The sequence below is a fragment of the Boleophthalmus pectinirostris genome, unplaced genomic scaffold (genome assembly GCF_026225935.1).
Source record: "Boleophthalmus pectinirostris isolate CB_2022bp ecotype Guang Dong unplaced genomic scaffold, ASM2622593v1 HiC_scaffold_6, whole genome shotgun sequence".
Taxonomy (NCBI): Eukaryota; Metazoa; Chordata; class Actinopteri; order Gobiiformes; family Gobiidae; genus Boleophthalmus; species Boleophthalmus pectinirostris.
The window spans coordinates 8,126,324-8,143,828 of NW_026571447.1; the positions used below are offsets into that span (position 1 = coordinate 8,126,324).

General features: G+C 38.6%; 1 protein-coding gene across 1 annotated transcript in view; it reads left to right on the top strand.

Moving 5' to 3' along the window:
• The first annotated feature begins 2,572 nt into the window (after positions 1-2,572).
• tnfaip8l2b (tumor necrosis factor, alpha-induced protein 8-like 2b) overlaps positions 2,573-17,505 on the top strand; it is a 30,206-nt gene continuing 15,273 nt past the window's right edge. Inside the window, exon 1 of the mRNA XM_020927578.2 lies at positions 2,573-2,835. The gene's annotated coding sequence lies outside the window, so the exon portion shown is untranslated. The remainder of the gene's footprint in view (positions 2,836-17,505) is intronic.

A 17,505-nucleotide genomic window follows, 5' to 3' on the forward strand; every position in this document is an offset into this window, starting at 1 on the left:
CACTGTATGTCTGTTATTATTAACACTGGTGAGTTGACTCTTGTATATTATAACTTGCTTTGTACCTTCTATAATAAATAGGTCGAAGGATAAATAATTATTACCTAAAGCAATTTGTTGGCTTCAAAGTAAGCGCAGTGACAATAGCCTACTTTACTGCAACAGGTTAGACGACCTATATGATCTATTTTATAATGTTGTTTCCTCGTCAGAGACATATTGCCCTACAAAGCCAAAAGACTTTAACTCTCCAGATTGTGAAACTGAACAAAATGACGTCAAAGTTAGTTTTTTGTCAGGACAAAAGTATAATAGGTACAGCTCCCAAAATGTGACAGCTAGTAGCTATAATGAAGAAATATGTGTATGTGAAAAATATTGAGCTCAAAACTGACCTTTGACCTTATTTGGAAGTTCCTGTACTCTGCCTTTGTATCATGTGCCAGAAATAAGGAGTCGTGCAAAGGCAAAAGGCAGAAACTGACACTGACTGACACAAGCAGAGTACAGTAACTCCCAGAGAAGGGCAAAGGTCAATTTTGAGCTCAGTATTTTTCATGATATTTATGTACATGATAAAGGAGGTCTCAAATACTCCCAAAATAACATGAACTAATTTTTGACCAAATATGATGTTTCAGCGTTCTGCCTTTGTAGGGCAGCATACGTGGAGTTGTGTTTTGTTTCATTCCTGCATATTTTAAATTTAGTTATTGTTTTGCACAATTTTTGTCTTTGGATCCACAACGCAGTCACAACTTTTACTAGATGTGCATATCTAGATGTGCATAGAAGTATTAACTTCCTTCCACTCGTTTTTTGGACACTTGTAAAATCTGTGTGACATTTATTTTTGTTTATTATTATAGAAAAGAAATATCTACCTTTCGTATTATATCTTTCTATTTACATTTTTTATGCATGTTCTATGTATTATTGTCTGAATAAACATTAATTCATTCATATTTCTACCAGTTATATTAAGATCTTCTCTCAAAACAGAAAACTCTCTGTTCCACCTTGTGATGTCATGTGGTAATACAGGAAGTGCTGCAATGTGTTTTGAAACTCCATACAGCTTCACTGGAATCATTTGGATGATTTCAGCCCTGAAATTGCCAATTTCTACTGAACTAAAGGTGACAAGTAGCTTTAAAACTCGAAAAAAGTAACTTGAAAACTACCACTTTCTGACAGCACAAGGTGGAACAGAGCATTTTGAAGATTGAAGTGGCAGACTAACTAATGATAAAGAAAACTGTTGGGCTACTTGTTACTTCAAAACTGTAATGCATTATTTATTACTTGTTACGATCATTTCAAAGTAATTTGTTACATTACAGTATTACTGCGTTTAAAATGTAAGGCTTTACATGACTACTGCAGCACTTTTAAGTTACTCTCACCAAAATAACTGTGCTGTGAGTGAAAAGGCAGAATTTTTTATTTTTTGGGGAAATTTATGGACTGAACTAGGACTAAACCAGGTTTAAACCAGGACTAATCTTGGACTAGGACTTGGAATCTAGGACTGCTCCTGAGAGAACCCCAAGCCAGTGGAGCAGGGTGTCCTCAAAGCTCGACTGGGCATCAGCTGCGATGAAGCGCGGAGCTCTGCATCAATCCTTTCGCCTGTGGTCACCTGACAGTCTACGCGAGTGCACCTCCGGGCCTTTCCCGACATTCGGACCCGTAACAATGGCGTTTCACCGCTGCTGATATCGCGGTGAATTTAGTGAATTTGTATGAAGAAAAAACCACCACTTCAATCCAGGTTAAAAAAATGCTACTGACATTTATATAGAGTAAAATATTACCATTTTTCCCCCTGTAACGCCGTACATTACTTTAATAACGCATTACTCCCAACACACATAAAGAATTAAACAACACAACTCCAGGTCTGTTTTTGATGAGATAACAACATTATAACATGGCTAAAAGTTCGCATGATCCAATTTAGCATAATATAGGACTTTTAAAGCTCACAAGAGTCTATTTTGCGTAATATGTGACTTTCAAGTTAACGCCAAAACTGGTTCAGGATCAGCTGAATATATTTTAAAACTGTGTCTCATTTGAAAAGGTAGGCGTCCGTATTTGCATTTATTACCGCAGCAACGGTCACTGACAATGACATTTGTATTTAGTAAACAAAACAACACTAATATACTGTAGGTTAACTCCATTACAATAACCAAAACAGAGCTGTCACCTGTCTCTAGCGTTACACCACATGGCCACTGGCTTGTTTCTATCTCATTCAAACAAACAGGGCAGACGCGGGGAGGGACGTAACCGCACCGCGCACTGACAGGAGCTGCATTCCAACGTAGGTGAACACAATAAAACGACTAAAGCCGCTCCCCTTTCAACTGTTCCATCACTGGATTACTAACAAATTCTTTCTAGGGTTTTTTTTTTTTTTTTTTTTTTTTTTCATTCTCTCTAACCAGGCAGAGGCAGCCGGCTACGTCAGCTATCCGGAGAATGAGAGCACACGTGCGGACGTTGCAGTGAAAAAATCTGACAAAGACGCAAATGGTTTAGTTTTGAATTTGCGAGGGAAAAAAAAAAGCTCAAGGGAGGTAGCAAGAGTGAGAGAGAGAGAGAAGTAAAGGGGTGTGTCGTAGCAATTTAGTTCCTCAAGGAAGTACAAGTGAGCATTATCTTGAGACAGTGGTGAACGTTGACAGACACGAAGCAGGAGGGCTCAGCTTTGGAGATTTACGTACCTGCAGAATAAGATGAAGAAGGAGTAAACAGTTAACCGTGTTCGCGTACTGATCTAGAAATATCTGGACAACAAGGAGGGAGGGGGACTCATCTGAACAGGTACGACACTGTGGTGGATTTTGTTTAACTATGCTTAGATGTTAGAGTTTTTTGGATGATAAGAGAACACGTCTTGAAATTCTGAAGTTAAAATCACTGCATATCTGTAGTATTACCATGTAGCAATGCACTTTTTATGTTGACAAAAAAGAAATAATGATTGGACTTTGCAATATTTCCATAAACTCAAAAATAGTGTAAAAAGTTAAGACTCTATTCAGTTCTTATTGAGTTTGCAATACCTTAAAACCATGAGTTGCTTGTACTACTAGTTGCGAACATCAACTCTTGACCAAACCTCATGTCATTCTCATTTTTCAACAAAAACACTAACTTTGCAACCAGTACTGTAATACTGAACTCTCGATTACAGTTACATTATTGGTTTGCATCAACACGACCTTTTCGTATTTCCGTAGAAAGTTCAAGACTTGTAAAACGTCCACTTCCCTCTCAAGCTATGCGCTACAAGTCATGCTGCAACAAGCTCACTGACAGATGTACCGCTCAGTGTTTGTTTAGTCGAATTACTCAATCTGCTGCCAGTGGACTCTCCCAAGTTGACTGGCCTGCTTTGATTCAAACCAGAGCCAGCAGAAATAAAAAGGGGGGGACAGACTAAAACTCGCATTCTGTCTTTCGGAGCTAAACTCGAGGGAGAGATTTGAAGGTTTTAAATGGCGTGTATCGGCCAACTGTTGAACATCGTTTCACTTCCCCTTTGCGACATCGCAGACGAGCACAGTTGAGCAATTATGATTCAAAATTGCGTTGTGTAATGTGGCTGCAAACTGAGCTTTCACAATGCTTTTACCAGAAATCGTTAAAATGATTCAGATATAGATATAGGTATACATGAATATTGAAATCGTGACTTTGCATCATCAGCGGTATCATAAAAAAGAACTAGGTCAGATAATGATCAGTTTGGAAGAGAAGCCCACATGAGTTTATCTATCACTGTCACAAGGGTGGCCCAAAATCCCCAGGAATTGCTGCTAGAGAAATGCAGATGTGGAGCCTTTAATTACATTGTCCGAGATTTTATCAGGGCTGCTTTTGGTGGATGGTGTCGCACTGTTGACAAGTTAGAAGAAGTTTGATCATTTCAATTACTGCATGATGCAAAATATGACCACACAAATGAGTGAACATTTCACAGCTGTTCTATAACACTGTGTGAATGCTGAAGTTTAGGGCATGATCTGTAATCATTTCTCATCAGCAAAAACAAGTGGAAAGCAATAAAGTTTAGTAACAGGATGAGGCCTGTGCAGTTGAGCCTTGGGTATCATTATAATCACAATGACAGATGTTGCACATTTTTATGACTGTTTTTTTTTTTTTTTTTTTTGGCTAAATCATGTGTAACAGTTTCGTGCTATATAACAGAATGTGTGTGGGCAGTAGGCTAGTTTTATAGTGTATACTGTACTATTTATCAAGGCTATTTGACATAACTTTGTTAACTAACTCTGCTTCACATATGCTAACTGGGGGCTAGCAGCTGTCAGTGCTGGTATATGTGTTGCTAGCCTCTGTGCTAGGTAACTGTGCACATTGTTAACAGAATAAACAACCACCTATAGGTGTTTAGTGCTCTGTATTATATTTTACACACTCTGTCCTGTACAACGACTTCTTCCGTATCTGTAACAGTTTTTACATTCAACATATGTCTTTCTTTTATTGTTCTTGCTACAATACCTTTTCTTGTTAAAGTCCACTGATGTGTGGTCTGGTCTGGAACCTTCTCATTGTTGGGTCTGATCAGACAGGGGCCCCCGAGGGCCCTCCCCTGACGCTGAGCTATGCACTGCCTCAGGTCTGTCTCTGGCAACAGCCCTGGTAACCACACAGCAGCAATCTAATAAAAGAGCTCGATAGGTTTGGATTGGAAGGTCAAATAGGGTTAGTAATATGATGAAAGAAAGCTGGAGACACAGTGTGTCCAGTATGATCTGAGATACACTTCTGCTGCATTTGCACTGGGTTTAAACCAGGACGTTCTCTTAAAGGTTTAATGTCTGCACTTCTCTACGGAGCAGCCACCTTGACATTAGCCCATCTGTTAATTCTTTATTTCAGGGGTGTAAGGCTCCAAATTCTAGTGGTCAAATTGAAAGTGAATTTGCTGAACAAGAGGTTTTTTAAGCATTCATCTTTTTTTTTTTAGTTATGAAATTGCAAGGTGTCCAAAAGTAAAAAGTATGAAGTGTAACATTTGGGGGCATTTTAGGCTACAACACCAAATTGTTTTTTGGTCACTCAAAGACTTTTCCTGAACACTTGGGAATTTAGCATTTTTCTTTACAAGAGGACCCATATGTCCCATAAAGCCCACACTATGTGCACCTCCAGATGAGTGCAAGTGCGTACATGTACTCAGAGAGGCTGAAGTCAGCTGAGGAATGCTAAATATTTACCCCTCCTGTCTTTTCAAAGCTCCTCCAATCACTGCTCTGTCTGTCCATTAACTGGTTCAAATGTTAGCCACGGCTGAGAAAGTAGACCTCAAAATGTAAACAATAACAATAGCTTTAGCCATAAATAAAGTTAACATGGAATGAAAAGTGAAGGCTCAAGGTTATGGCCGACCTGATTCTCCTGGTATGTAAATTTGTTCCGATCCTTCTATTCCTCTAGGACAAGCTGTCAGGCATGACTATAGTTGTCTTCAGATAAGTCTTAGTGTATATTAGGGCCTTGGGGAAAATCACAGTCACTTGTCAATACCCCAAAGAGGCTTTGCAGTGCAGTGTTCACACACTGACTTCACACTTAGTGGTGGTAAGTTTTACTTTAGTCACTGTTGGCCTGGCACAGACTGGCAGAAGTGAGGCTGCCAATCTGAATGAAGTGCTTTGCCTAAGGACACAACGACTCAGGCCCAGCCCTGGTTAGACTCTGAGATCTGACAATATCACACTTTAACAAGGAGGTTTTGCCCACTTCACCCAAATTGCCTAGGATGAATGTGGTGTTTGCATGAGTGTTGGTGGTGGTCAGAGGGGCTGATGGGGCAGATTGACAACCTCACTTCTGTCAGTTTACCCCAGTGCGGCTGTGGCTATAAGAGTTTACCACTACTGTGTATGTATGAATAGATGATGACTACAGTGAAGCGCTTTGAGAAGCTTTGACAGCCTGTAAAGCACATTACAGGTGGAAGGCTATTTACACTTAGCTAAAATAATGGTTAGTTGCAGCCCTATGCTGTATTAAATGTAGTATTAAATGCAGTATTAAATGCAGTATTAAATGCAGTATAATCATTTCTGTTCTGAACTAGTGACCACCTTCATTTGGGATGCATGATATATTTTACATTATCATTGCAAATGCGTCCTGAGCTGAGTTATGCTGTCCCTGTGGGGAGGTTTTTTCCTCGATGTTTCTGAGGCGGGAGTTGTGAGCAGCTCATGAGAAGTGAAGCCTTCAGCCTGTGCTCTGTGTTATGGTGTTATAAAGATACGAATGGGCCTAAATGGGTTCATTGTAAGTTGAGAGGTTGTTAAACAGAAAAATAATGTGTAAATATGGATGCAGTTAAATATTTCACGATGACCCATAGAATTTTATCACTATCCGTTTCTCTCGTTTTTTTGCAACTTTTTATTTTTGCGCCTTCTGTCTCTCCGTATGTCCGATTCATCCATGAGGGTTTTAAAGCCTCCTGAACTGGATTCTACAATGTTTAAGTAACACTGCAACTTTCTAAATGTGGCAAATCATATGAATGATTATATAAAAACAGAAACTTAAAACATGAACAGGATTCTACATGGAGATGGATGAGTTTTAAGATATATTGTGGAATATTATAGGAACAATATTTCTATGGAAACAAGCAAAAGGAATCTCTCCACCAAGCTAAATACGAGTTAAGTTTGTGAGTATACAAGCCCACTCACAGTAGGAACACATGCACTACAATAAAAACATCCAAAATAACTTCATATTAGTGTTTTTTTATTGGCTAAAAGTTACACAGTGGGGCTTTAAGTTCTTTTCTAAAATGCGAACACTCACTCCCATTTTACTCCTCGCACACTACACCAACAAACATTCAATTTATTCAGCTGCCTGGTGAAGTCTGTTAATAGAAATAACTACTCCCTAAAAAAGACATTCAAAACAAACTGGAAAACCCTGGTCTCAAGCTGTGTACTTACATTAGCCTTCATCTGATGATTGCACGCTGTACGCCTGTCCCTCAAATCCCCGTAGTCTCTTTAGCAAATAAATGAGACACGCGCTTGGGTCTGAAATAGCTCTCACGCTGCTCCACAACCATTATCTCCGTTAAGGGAAATTAATCTAATGAACGTTCTGTAATTCCCAACAGGGCTCCTTCGCTTTCGTACACCCCGCTCGCATCGTGACTCTCGTTCAAATGGATGGCAGCGCATTCGGAATTGAAATGGAAAAATGTCCCATAAAAGTGTTTGTGTCTTAGGGATGAGGCTGCTGGGAGTTCTGAGGGAAAATCGAGGTCGCCTCTCCACAAATCTGACCTGTAACTTAGTCTAGTTCGGTCTCGATGAAGACAGAAAGGTTTAATCCCATACAGTGAAACATTTCTGACAAAGCCATATCATCTCATGAAAAGCATTTGATGAACCCTTCACCCGAAAAGTTATACAATGCCCCTTGAGCATAAATAATTTGAGGGTTTCTTTAAATTCACTGAAGTTAGTACGGGCTTTTATACGTTTAGAAATCTGAGAAAAGAACCATTTGCATGATAAGGAGGTTATCGCTGTTATCAAGCTATTGGGTTGACATTGCTGACGGAGCTTTGGTTAAATTAAAATTGCGATTTGATAAATGATGTAAAACTCAGTGCGTTCGAAAAGCCATGAAAAGTGTCTCACAGCAGATCTCAAACTAAGGAGGCGTTAAATTGAAAAGGGTGTGGAAGAGAGGGGTCAGAATGTACAGAATAAATGGCAGGACAATTAGTTAGGGTATCATCAAGGGCCACTGAGAGCTGTTTTAACCAGAAAAGACTTTGGCAGGCAAATGAATGAGGTGTGCTGAATATCTTATTACATTAAAGGTCCTATATCACGCAAAATTTACTCTTGTGAACTTTTAGCCGTGTTATAATGTCCTTACCTCATCAAAAACATTCCTTGTGTTTGAGTTGTGTTTTGGTTCATTCACACAGTGAACACAGTGATTGGGTAATCCTTTTATTGGTTTTATTGGTCTGTTTACATCTACAATGCTCAAAAGACTCAGTAGAGATTAGGACTGTAACGACACACAAAAATTGTAGTTTGGTATGGTCCTCGGTTTTGAGGTCATGGTTTGGTTCATTTTTGGTAAAGTATGGGAACAAAATGCAAAATAATTTGCTTATTGTTTATTTGTGTGTTTATTAAACCAACAGTTTGTTTTAACATTATACAAATGGGAAAATAAAATAAATGCAATGTGTGGCTTGGTAATACTTGGGAATTCCGTGCAGAGGAAAGACGAAAGTGAGGACTGGGGCACAATGACCGTAGTTTTGGGAGGATTCACCTGATTTGGAGATACGTAGTCAAGGCGGGGGGCAATTGTTGTCAAGGTGGCCGCCTTAACTATGAAGCGCTGTGGCACCCAGTCACAGATTAGTTCCCTCATGAATATTAAAGAGCTGAGTCTTCCGTGTAGCTGCACATGTAGTGGTGGAATGTAAACACACAAATTGCGCAAATTCATTCATGTGCTGCCCTGCACCGAACCGAACCTCCCGTACTGAAAAGGTTTAGCACGAATACTGATAATATGTACTGTTTCCCCCTTGTAGAGATCGTCAGTTCCGGGGATGAAATCATCCAAATGATTCTAGTAAAGGTGTATGGAGTTTAAAAACATCACAAGGTTGAACAAAGTGTTTTCTGTTTGACAGAAGAACCCGCATATGCAGGTTTGTGTAAAATGCGTAAATGAAACATGTGATGTGGAAACAATTACAACACAGATAAGAAAATAGTGTGACATGGGAGCTCTAAAGATCAGATAGCATCATTTGATAACCCAATAATTCACTTTTATTACTTGTCAAAACCTGCACAGGTGTTTGCCTGGCAAGCCTAGACTGATATTTATCTGTATTTTTATATCAAGGGATATCAGTCTATTCACCACTCCCCTGTCACGCCTCGAGACAGACTCAAACATGGCCGTGTTTATTTCAGTCACCTATTATTCAGTTCAATGTTTTGCTCATCAACAATGTTTTTCAGTCCCTTCTGATATTTTTCTCCTTTATATTTTCCTTGTAAGCAGTCGTATTTGTTTTGATATTGATGGATGATGCAAGCCCTTGATTGGCGCATCCACCTGTCAATCATGCGCACATAAACTCTGAGATTCACCAGTGACCAGAACAGACTCATATCTTCGTAAAATATTGGAGAAGTGAGTATTCTGCATACAAGGCAAACACTAGTGTGAACATCAGAAAGAAATCTCATTACTCAAATCAGATGTTTATAGAGAAACAAATTTAAATGTAATTAAAGGCACTGTACCTGTTTTTTATTGTCTTAAAATGTGAAAAGCAAGTTCATTTTAAACAGTTTTCAGTGGCTCATTTACATTATTTCCTCAATTACACATTCTGAGCATCCTAATTATTCACCACGATTAGTATGTATGCCCTTTTTACAACTGTCAGAAACCAGAGCCGAGTTTGCTGTCAATATAATGCTATCAACAACTAGCATGCCAAGTGCGCACTTCCTGATTACCCACCCGTAACACACTGTAATTAGGAGTAGAGACTAGAGACCTGTAGCACGGGACCCGACGCAAAACAATGCAGCATGGGACACATTCTGAAAGCTCATTACAGGCGTGGGCAGGTGGGATGATAAAGTGCAGTCCCACAAACTAAATGTGAGTGTAAAATAAACTATAGAAATGATTCATGTATGCCTATCATACATCATTTGTTCTGGATATTTTATTGGGTATTAATAAAAAATATTTTAAACAGCCTAAACTTGCGGATGTGGTCTAATGTCGCAAACATTTTAGACAATAGGCGAGTTTCAGCTGACGTCATTGTTATTAAAAGCCCGTGTTGCATGCTGGGAAATATTTTGGTCGGAGGCAAGAAACACAATAGCGGTCAAACACAGTGCGTAACCTTGTGTATTTATCCCCGATAATGGTAAATTCCTGCTGCATTATCAGATGCACAAATAGAAGCACAGAAGAAGGAAAATGTCTTTTTCGTATTCCGAGTGAAAAGAACCGCTAACGGTGAATTAAACGGCTTTCAAACATCCGCAGAGCAAACGTAGAAGATCCTAACAAACCGTGGACTCCAACAAGTTCAACAACACATCGAGACTCTTGGAGGTTTTCATTTTTTCTGCTGTGAATGGCCCAGGAGTTTCCACCAAGTCATTGTGGATATCGCCAAAGTGAATATTTGTCCAGGTAGTTGGTGATTCCGACCAGAAATTTGGTTTGGTCCAGGCTTTGTAGGGGTTGAAAAGGGTGATTTGGCTCCATCGATGCTTCTGACCAATTTCTGGTCAAATCGTCTTGGGTCCTCTGCCGTTAGAGTGGATAAATAACCGGGATCAATACCCTTTACGTGCTTTCTCACTCCGTCCGTCATGTTGAATTAGTGTTTCTTGTCACCGACCAAAATAATTCCCAGCATGCAACGCGCGCTTTTGTCAACAATGAAACTCGCCTATTCCTTTCTGCTTCTCTGTGTTTGAAAGAGCTTAAGAAAATTAACATCCCCATCTTGCAGGATTGCAGGTGGGAGTGGAACAAAATATCGCAAATACGGGCGGGAGCAGGACCGAAAATTCTGTCCCACGGAGACCTCTAGTAGAGACTGTATAAAGAAGTAGACTATGTGAGTGTGGCGTCACTCATGATGTTCGGCTCCAGTCAAATGATGCTCATTGAGGCTGCAGTTAGAGCACAAATTTGGAGCCAGGTCCTTATACAAAATAGTGAAATAAAAAAACAGAATCAAGTAGCGTGGGTTGAACATTTTAAGACCAAAATGACAAGTTTCACAGCAGCAGTTACAGAGAGAGAGGTGACCATTTTTTTTATGTAAAGTAAACTGAAAACAGAGTCGATGCAGCCAGAAGCGCCCCCATTCTCACTTCCTATTTAGAACATGGTGGTTAGTGGGTTAGCTACTGTTTGTCCTTTTATATATGCAGTCTATGAATTAGACGCAGACAGTAAACAGCTCATTTTTTTGGACCTCAAGAACTGCTTAACCAACTAAAGAACTAAACATATTGAGGTACGGCTGTCACGATTATTACTATTTCAACTTATCATTCAGTGTATGAAAGCTGGAACTATATATTTTAGGGCATAGTATTTATCATGTGTACAATTTCTTTACAATTGTGAGATAAGTTTTGTTATTTTTGATGTAACGTGAAAAGATTTGAGCTACTGAGGGTTGAAAATTTTACTTAATAATATAACAATAATAACAACGCAACAGTGGATGAGTCAGTAGAGCATTTGTCCACCGATCTGGAGGTTGGCGGTGCAATTCCAATCCCCACAGATGAATGCTGTTGTTGTGTCGTTAGGCAACACACTTGGCCCTGGTGTTTGTGTGCACTAGTATATGAATTTGTGTGTGAATGGGTGAGTGGTTCCTTGATGTAAAGGTGCCCTGAAGGTGGAAAAGCGATGTATAAAAATTTGACCAACTCCTACGACTTTTTATTTAAAAATGTGTCAGTGGCAAAAAGTGGTTTCAAAATGATTGTTATCTACATAATCTATCTATATAATATATCTCTGTAGTGGCAGGAGCTCTTTTGGTACAAGCTGATGGTTTGAATCCCACTCTCGACCTCAACATCTTTGGTGGAGTTCAGATCTACTCACTTACAGGTTGGCAGTGCAATTCCAGCTCCCACCGATGAGTGTGCCACTGTGTACAGTGGTGTATGAATGTGTGTGTCAGTGGTTCCTTGATGTAAAGAGATTCGGGTGCCCTGAAGGTGCATCATCTTCTATGGCAAATGATATTCTTTGTGTGTGTGTGTTCTATTTAAAGACGGTTATTATTACTATTACGTCAGTGGCATGAAGTGGTAACAAAATTACCATATCTATATAATATATCTCTGTAGTGACAGTAGCTCTGCTGGTAGAGGTTGATGTTTCGAACAACACTCTCAGCGTAAACATAATTAGTAGATGAATGCTGTCATTGTGTTCTTGGGCAAGACACTTATCCCCCCCTCCCAGTGTCTGGGTACACTAGTGTATGTGTGATGTAAAGCGCTTAATGTGGAAAAGCGCTATATATAAATGTGACCAACTTCTATGGCTAATTATAGGTTCAGTCTTCTATTTACAAATATTTGTTGGAGCTTAAAACTTTCAGTTATACTTTAATTACTTTAATTTAAAAATGGTTCACAAGTATTATCTTACAATGTTATTAATGTGTCAGTGGCATAAAGTGCTTTCAAAATGATCATATCTGGTGGTTCAAATTCCACTCTTGGCATAAACATCATTAGTAGAGCGGTTAGATCCACTGACTCATAGATGAATGTTGTCATTGTGTCCTTGGGCAAGACACTTAACGCCCCTCCCTGTGTTTGTGTCAACTTCTATGGCTAATTATAGGTTCAGTCTTCTATTTACTAATATTTGTTGGAGCTCAAAACTTTTAATTACACTTTTTATTTGAAAATGGTTCACAAGGATTATCTGACATTATTATTTATTGCGTCAGTTGCAGAAAGTAGTTCCAAAATGAATGGTGGTTCAAATCCCACTCTCAAGGTAAACATCATTAGAAGAGCGGTTAGATCCACTGACTCACAGATGAATGCTGACATCGTGTCCTTGGGCAAGACACTTAACCCCCCCTGCAGTATCTGTGTACACTAGTGTATGTGTGATGTAAAGTGCTTAATGTTGAAAAGCGCTATATAAAAATGTGACTAACTTCTATAGCTAATTATATTCTATTTATTTGTTGCACCTCAAACCTTTTAATGATACTTTCTATTAAAAAATAGCTTACAAGAATTATTCTACGTTATTATTACTGTGTCAATGGCATAAAGTGGTTTCAGATGATGTTATTTGTATAATATATCTCTGTAGTGACAGTAGCTCTGTTGGTAGAGGTTGGTGGTTCGAATACTCTCAGTGTAAACATCATTAGTGTTTGTGTACACTGGTGTATGACTACTGTAAAGTGTTTAATGTGGAAAAGCGCTATATATAAATGTGGCCAATTTTCTATGGATAATTATATAGTGTACTCTGCTATTTACTAATATTTGTTGGAGCTCAAAACTTTTAATTAAACTTTTTATTTGAAAATGGTTCAGAAGGATTATCTAACTTTATTATTTATTGTGTCAGTGGCAGAAAGTAGTTTCAAAATGATCGTATCTGGTGGTTGGAATCCCACTCTCGACATCTGTAGTGACAGTAGCTCTGTTGGTAGAGGTTGATGTTTTGAACAACACTCTCAGCGTAAACATCATTAGTAGAGCGGTTAGATCCACTGACTCACATATGAATTCTACCATTGTGTCTTTGGGCAAGACATTTAACTCTACCCCTCCAGTGCCTGTGTACACTGGTGTATGAATGATGTAAAGCGCCTAACGTTGAAAAGCGCTATATAAAAATGTGGCCAACGTCTATGGATAATTATATTCTATTTATTTGTTGCAGCTCAAACCTTTTAATGATACTTTCTTTTTAAAAGTTAAAAGTATTATCTTACATTATTATTACTGTGTCAATGGCCTAAAGTGGTTTCAAAATGATCTTATTTGTATAATATATCTCTGTAGTGACAGTAGCTCTGTTGGTAGAGGTTGGTGGTTCGAATACTCTCAGTGTAAACATCATTAGTGTTTGTGTACACTGGTGTATGACTACTGTAAAGTGTTTAATGTGGAAAAGCGCTATATATAAATGTGGCCAACTTCTATGGATAATTATAGAGTTTACTCTGCTATTTACTAATATTTGTTGGAGCTCAAAACTTTTAATTACACTTTATTATTTATTGCGTAAGTGGCAGAAAGAAGTTTCAACATGATCGTATCTGGTGGTTGGAATCCCACTCTCGACATCACTAGTAGAGCGCTCAGATCCACTGACTCACAGATGAATGCTGTCATTGTGTCCTTGGGCAAGACTCCTAACACCCCTCCCCCCAGTGTCTGTGTACACTGGAGTGATGTAAAGCGGTTAACATTGAAAAGCGCTATATAAAAATGTGACCAACTTCTATGGATGATTATAGATTTACTCTGCTATTTACTAATATTTGTTGGAGCTCAAAACTTTTAATTATACTTTTTATTAAAAAGGGTTCACAAGGATTATTTATTGCACCAGTGGCAGAAAGTCATTTCAAAATGATCATATCTGGTGGTTTGAATCCCACTCTCAACGTAAACATCATTAGTAGAGCGGTCAGATCCACTGACTCGCATATGAATTCTGCCATTGTGTCCTTGGGCAAGACACTTAACTCTACCCCTCCAGTGCCTGTGTACACTGGTGTATGAACGATGTAAAGCACTATATAAAAATATGACCAACTTCTATGGCTAATTATAGGTTCAGTCTTCTGTTTACTAGTATTTGTTGGAGCTCAAACATTTTAATGATACTTTTAATTTAAAAATGGTTTACAAGGATTATCTTACATTATTATTATTATTATTATTATTATGTCAGTGGCATTAAATGCTTTTAAAATGATCTTTTATCTATTTAATATATCTCTGTAGCAACATACCATGCTTCAAAGATTGTTTTCCTGACAGGCTTATATTCAGGTGGTCATCGCCCGCAGCGTTTCCATGTTTTTGTCACTGGTGCAGACTCCAGCAGCTGCAGCAGGCATGGACCTGTCTCAGCTATGCAGCTCTGTGCTCATCACACACATGTCCGCACAGGCTTAAGAGGCTCCGGCTGCTCATAATTAGAGCAAGAGAATGTGTAGGTTAGTTAGTGTGAGTTTGTGAGCGAGGCTATAGGTGGTGCGGAGGATGGCAGTAGCAAACCAAGCAGGAAGTACAAGAGGAAACAGCTGTGAAGATACCTGCTGCCTGTGAAACAGTTGTGGAAAGTGTAGATGGGTGTAAACATTGCATATTATTAGTAAGTAGAACCACGCAAAATAAATTAAAGCTGGTTCAATACTGAAAAAAAAAAAAAAAAAGAGAGAAACGACTGCAATTCTTTTCTCATTTAAAGATCCTATATTACGCAAAATTGACTCTTGTGAGCTTGAAGACGTGTTCAAATGTTAAACAAAAAATATCTGGAAATTTGTTTGGTTTTGTTTCATTCACATGTTTGAGAAATTCTTTATTATTAGTCTGTCTACATCTCCAAAACTCAAAATGCTCTGTTTTACTTTGTGATGCCATGTGGTGGTAGCTGCCTTTTTATGTTTAGTTCAGTAAATATTGTCAATTCCAGGTCTGAAATTATCCAAATTATTTTAGTGAAGGTGTATGGCACACTTCCTGTTCTACCACATGACATCACAAGGTGGAGCAGAGTGTTTTCCGTTCAAGAGAAGAACTGGGTTTGTATGTTAAACGTGTGAACAGACATTGTGTATTTTATTACTTTACATCAAATTAATTTATTATTCTTTTTTTATGAATTTTGTCAGACAAGGTTGTATGGTCATGACCCAACTAGAGTAGTGTCTTGCTCAAGAACACAACAGCAGTGTTCAGTTTAGTATCATGAAATTGCCACCATATTATCAGTGTTGGGGAGTAACAGATTACATGTACCGGAGTTACGTAATCAGAGTACAAATTATGAGTAACTGTATTCAGTTACAATTACTGTTTCAGTAAGTGGTAATTGGATTACAGTTACTTTGTTGAAATAAATGTATTACATAGTGGTATTTTCCTGTTTTCACATTTTAGGCTAAACCAGCACTAAAACCAGGACTAAAACCAGGACTAAACCAGGTCTTAAACCAGGTCTAAACCAGGACTAAAATAGGTCTAAACCAGGACTAAAATAGGTCTAAACCAGGTCTAAACCAGGTCTAAACCAGGACTAAAACTAGGTCTAAACCAGGAAACTAAAACTAAACAGGTAAACTAAACCAGGACTAAAATAGGTCTAAACCAGGCTAAACTAAACCAGGTCTAAACCAGGACTAAAATAGGTCTAAACCAGGACCAGGTCTAAAACCAGGTCTAAACCAGGACTAAAATAGGTCTAAACCAGGTCTAAACCAGGTCTAAACCAGGACTAAACCAGGCCTAAACCAGGTCTAAACCAGGACTAAAACAGGACTAAAACAGGACTAAACCATGCCGCACGGACCCTGCCTCCTCCTCTTCTATCAGTAATATTTTAAAATGGTTAAGGAAAGTCTGGGCTTTTTATTGTCTACAACATGCGTAGATCATAGGTCCTGTGACTTCCTGTGTGAAAGTGCAGAACTGATCTGCCCCACCTCTTCATAGTGCCGTTTCACAGATCCCCATTTATGTGTTTATTCTGTAATATTTTGTTTGTACAAGTCTTTAGTCCTTAGTTTTTATTTATTTTTTATTTATTGTATTTTTTCAATAATCGGAATTAAATACAGAACAGTGAGAGGTCAGAAATAAGAGGTGATAGACAAATTACTCAAACGTGTATGAATCAATCAACATACAACTCTGAGTAAGACGATGACGAGGTGAGATGTAAACAGACTAATAATGAAGGATTAGTCACTCATGTGTGAATGAAACAAAACACAACTCCAGGTCTGTTTTTGAGGAGGTAACATCATTCTAACATACTGTTGCTAAATGTTCACAAGAGTCATTTTTGCGTACCGTATTTTTCGGACTATAAGCACTTTTTTTCATGATGTGTTACCTGAGACTTATGCTCCGGTGTGACTTATATATTAAAGTTTTCACACTGACAGCTGCAAGAAGGCGCTCTAGTCTTGTGTGCCAGTATCTGTTACTCCTGTATTACTGTGACTTCGTTCTGCGCATGTCTTCTGCAGAAAGAGCCACTGTCCTGTCTGTATCATGTCAATCGATGGCACCATTACTTCTGTACTACTGAAAATTTAACATTTAAACAAACTTATAAAGACGACTGAGAAAACTGAACACAAATGTCCCCAAAAAGAAAATCATATTTTGCAAATTACAAGCTGCAAGTAGCGAAATCCTCAGCTGAAAATGGTAATCGAGCAGCGGAAAGAAAATTTGGAGTGAGTGAGAAACTTGTGACAGGGAGTGTGCACCATGAAACTTTCATGGAAGTCAATGGATGGATGGACAAAGTCTGGACTTCAGTGACAACCAAAACCATCCTGTTGTGATTCAGGAAGGCCAGAATAATTCTGGAACTGATGCTGAGTCTGACGACAGCTACACAGAAGAGGAAGCGGCGCTCCATTTACCTCTGGAGATCGCGGAGTTGCTCAGAAGTGACACCGAGGATGAAGAATTCAATGGATTTAGTGATTTGGAGTGAGATGGAGAGTTTGGCAAACTTGTTCTGTTCTGTTGTTTATGCTATAGTTATCTGAAGAACTGTTCATATTTGATGTTAACAGTCTGTTGTTCTCTCTTCTATTGTTATTATTATAGATTTTATAAAATAAATTTCCCCCAAAAAGTGGGACTTATA